The sequence below is a fragment of the Vombatus ursinus genome, unplaced genomic scaffold, assembly GCF_900497805.2.
Source record: "Vombatus ursinus unplaced genomic scaffold, bare-nosed wombat genome assembly UNPS02000582.1, whole genome shotgun sequence".
NCBI classification, from domain to species: domain Eukaryota; kingdom Metazoa; phylum Chordata; class Mammalia; order Diprotodontia; family Vombatidae; genus Vombatus; species Vombatus ursinus.
This window is the reverse complement of record NW_020940360.1, coordinates 21,566,249-21,570,929: the sequence shown is the minus strand read 5'-3', so window position 1 is coordinate 21,570,929 and position 4,681 is coordinate 21,566,249. Positions and strand designations below refer to the sequence as shown.

General features: G+C 34.8%; 1 protein-coding gene across 1 annotated transcript in view; it reads right to left on the bottom strand.

Annotated features, from left to right (window-relative positions):
* Positions 1-612: 612 nt before the first annotated feature.
* Positions 613-4,681, bottom strand: part of UFL1 (UFM1 specific ligase 1) — a 44,767-nt gene continuing 40,698 nt past the window's right edge. The window contains exon 20 of the mRNA XM_027856181.1: positions 613-835. The gene's annotated coding sequence lies outside the window, so the exon portion shown is untranslated. The remainder of the gene's footprint in view (positions 836-4,681) is intronic.

Here is a 4,681-nt window from a genome sequence, read left to right as displayed (position 1 = left end):
AAGATATAAATGTAAATCACCTGACTGCATAAATTAGCAGGTTTCCCTCCACCAATGAATTATCAGTGCTTCAGTGTCAAACTTAAACCCTAGGATTATCAAGTAAGAGATGTCCTACAAATACAAAAACAGAACTCATCTCCCAGACCCTCACTCCCCAAACTCTCCCCCTTCCTTCAAACTGTTGTTATAGTTGTTTTTCGGTACTGTCCAACTCTTTGTGACCCCTTTTGGGGTTTTCTTGACAAAGACACTGGAGTGGTTTGCCATTTCCTTCTCCACCACATTTTACAGATGAGGAAACTGAGGCAAACAGGGTTAAGTGACTTGCCTAGGGTCACACAGCTAGTAAGTGTCTGAGGCCAGATTTGAATATAGGAAGATGAGACTTCCTGACTCCAGGCGTGACACTATCCATGTGCCACTTAGCTGCCCCTCCTCCAAGCTACCCTAGTTCTTATTGAGGGAACTAAACAATTAAACAAATGTAAATCTTTTGTCTGAATGGCTGTTCTACTAAGATGAATACATTTTTTATTTCAGTCTTCAATCCACACAGCTGAAAGACTCTCCATTTCTATCATTCAAACACCTGTTCCTTGTAGCTGTTTGCAAATCTCAAAAAGCTGAATAACTTTGCCTTTTATTTTTATTTCATCTGCATGTTTTATAATATTCCAGATCCAGGCATTCCAAGATCGTGTCCTATTTTAAAGTTACTATGATGATGTTTATACTGTTCAATTTTTGCTCTAAAATAAGTAAGTCTCTTCTTTTGAGGGGTGAAGTGTTTCCATATAAAGTATGCTTCTTCTTGTCCATTTTGTTAAGGGTTCTTTAAAAAAAAAAAAGAATAATACAACTGTTAGTAATGTGGTATCCAGCAGCATATTCTATCCACATGTGATAACAGGCAAGTTCTGACCGATAATTTAGATTAAAACCCTTGACTAGTTCATCACATTAATTGTTACATTACATTAATTGAAATTTTAAACTCATATTAAATGTGACCTGATATTTTGTAATTCACATTAAGTGGAATTTCACATTATTCAAACTTGAATTGATTGTTACCAATATCCCCAGTTTACTTTGTATAAGCCTCAGTAGGGAGAGTTCAGTAGAGTAGTGGTTTCAAAGAAGGAAAATCATCAAGGAAATTCAATACAGGGGCTGTTGCAGAGGAGCTAAGCTATGAAGGGACTTTATTTTTAATTTTTTTTTAAGACAATTGGAGTTAAGTGACTTGCCCAGAGTCACACAGCTAGTAAGTGTCAAGTGTGTGGTCTGAGGCCGGATTTGAACTCAGGTCCTCCTGACTTCAGGGCTGGTGCTCTATCCACTGCGCCACCTAGCTGCCCCATATGAAGGGGCTTTAAAGACAAGCAAGTCCAAACCCTTCATTTTACAGATTAGGAGATTGAGGCCCAGAGGCATTAAGTAATTTGCTCAGATCACACAGCTAGTAAGTGCTTTAGGTGGTAAGTACTCCAAGTTCAGTGTTCTCTCTACTGTGTTATGCTGAATTAAGATGGAACCATACAAATAAAAAGCTTTTAGAAATGAACCTGGGCTTACTTTTATTTTTTAAAAATCTGCAAGGCTATCTAAAGTTGCAGCTGTGGCTACCTTTTGTAAAACAAACACAAAGTGGTTAAGTATACGTTGTCCATTTAAGTAATTTTTTTAAAAGTAAGTTTTTATTGATATTCTGTTTGTTTCTCCATCATTATCTCAAGTATCTTTCTCTCAAGCCTTGCCAAAAAGCCACTCCGTGACAAACAGAACTTTTTAGAGAGAAAAAAAAAAAATCAGCATAACTGACCATTACATTTACAAGTTCTGAAAACATATGCAAATGTCTGAGACCCATGGATCTCCCATCTCCACAAAAGGGTAGTTGAGGGGTTATCTTCTCATATTTCTTCATTCGAGTATTGATTGATTTTTAATTTTGTTACATGTTTTTTATTTTTGGTCTTAAGTTCTTTCTATTTAAGCTGTTGTAGTTACTTATATCGTTTCCTTTGTTCTGCTCACTTTGCTGTGCATTAATTATATAGATCTTTCCATGCTTTTCTGTATTCATCTCACAAGTCATTTCTAACAGCACCATAATATTCCATTACATTCATATACTGAAATTTGTTTAGCCATTCTCTAATTGTTGGACATCTACTTTATTTCCCAATTCTTAGTTATTACAAAAAGTGTTGCTATAAATACTTTGGAGTACATAGGACTTTCTTATCAGTGTCATCCTGGGGGCATAAAACCAGTAATGGAGTTATGAGTAAGGTTCAAAAATTTTCGTCACTTTATTTGCATAATTCCAAACTGCTTTCCAAAAAGGGTGTACCATTTCATAGCTCCAACAATGTATTTATTAGTGTGCCTATCCTTCCACAATCCTTCCAACATAAACTGTTGCCATTTTTTTTTGTCACGTGCTGATTTGCAGGGTAAGAGGTAAAACCTTAGGGTTGTTTTAATGTGCATTTGTCTTATTAGTGATTTAGGGCATTCTTTTATGTGGTTCTGAACACTTCACAGTTCTTCTGAGAATTGTTTTTTCATTTCCTTTGATCATTTTTCTATGGTGGAATATTTATTACTTATGCACACACATAATTTATGTATTTTAGATGCCAAACCATTTTCACCCATCTGACTGCTTCCCTTTATCTTTGGTGTATTAATTTTGTCCATGCAAAAACTTTTGTTTGAAGTAATCAAAATTATTATATATTATTTATAATTACCTGTTTCTTGTCTAAGAATAAATCTTCTACCCATAGCTGTGAGGGGTTTATAGTTTTTCTCTTCTAATTTTTGTACAGTATGATCTTTAATATTAAGACCACATGTCCATTTAGAATTGCATTGTGGAACCTGGCTCAGGGTATTGGTTTACGCCTAATTTCTGACCAACTGCTTTCCAGCTTTCCCAGCAAGTTTTATCAAATAAAGAATTTTTCCTAGGTATTTTTCCACTTCATCAAACACTGGGCTGTTTAGCTGCATCATTTCTGAATCTGTCTTACCAAGTATGTTCCATTCATCTATCTATTCTTTAAAACCAGATGGTTTTGATGACTGCTGCTTTATAATATAGCTTGAGATGTGCAAGTGCCATTCCCCCTTCATTCCTATTTCTCTTAATCATTTCCCTTGACATTCTAGATCTATCATTTCTGCAAATGAATTTTATTATTTTATCAAGGTCTAAAAAGTATCCTTCAGTTAATGGCATTAAAAATGTAAATTATTTTTGAAACCTCAATTGGAGTCATGAAGAGTTGGACATAACTGAAATGACTGACCAATTGTTATTTTTATTATATTGGCACAGCCCAGCTATGAGCACTAAATATTCTTTCAGCTATTTAGGAAGTTCTTTATTTCTTTAAGGAGCATTTCTAATTGAATGTATACAACTTTGTGTGTGTGTGTGTGTGTGTCTGTGTGTACTTTCGGAGCTTCATTCCCACAGATTTTATGCATTTTGTGATTTGCAATGGGATTTTCCTTATTAATGCTTATTGGGCTTTATTATGTAGAAATGCTATTGATTTTTGAGGACTTATTTTGTAATCTGAAACTTTGCTAAAGCTGTTGTCTCAATTAGTATCTTTGCTAATTCCCTAAGATTTTCCAAGTAAACCATCCTATCAGCAACAAACAGGGATACTTTCATCTACTCTTTACTCCTTTATTTCCCAAGTGTCTCATTGCTATTGTTAGCATTCCCAAAAGCATATCAAATAATTACTAGGGATAATGGGTATCTGTCATTGTGCATTCCCATTGCATATGATACTTTTTGGTTTTAGATAGATGCTTGTATTTAAAAAAAGGAACCCCTAAGCATCAAAGTTTGTAGTTTTGTTTTTTTTTAAAAGTACAAAAGCGTGCTTTGTCCAAGGCTTTTTCTGCAACTATTGAGATGATCATGTGGTTTTGGATGTTTTGCTTTTTAAAAATCATTATGTTGAACTATCCTTACATGCCTAGTATAAATTCTACTTGATTATAATGATTTCTTGGATAAATCGCTATATTGGACAGTATTTTGTTTAAACTTTTTGAATTGATGTTTATTAATGATATTGGCCTGTAGTTTTTTTTTCCCCTTGTGTTTTATCTTTCCCTAGTTTAGGTATTAGGATCATATTTGTCTCATAAAAGGACTTTGGTAGAGATGTTTTCTCTATTTTTTAGAGTAATTTGGGTTCTTTAATGCTTTATTAATTTTTTTGGGGGGGGCTACGCAATGGGGTTAAGTGACTTGCCCAGGGTCATACAGCTAGTAAGTGTCAAGTGTCTGAGGCCAGATTTGAACTCAGGTCCTCCTGACTCCAGGGCTGGTGCTCTACCCACTGCACCACCGAGCTGCCCCAATGTTTATTTTGTTAAATAATTTCCCCATTACATTTTTAAAATTCTAAGCTTAAGAAATAAAACAAGCATTTCCATAACAAAGTAGAACAGGAAAAAAAATAGGATTGCACATGAAACTGCAAATCTATTATGCACTACTTGCTTTTCCTTTTAAATATATAGTAAAGTTATCATGTAACTTTCTTTTTTTCCCCTTCCCTCTCCCCCACCCTAGAGACAGCTACCATTAAACACACACACACACACACACACACACACACACACACACACACACACA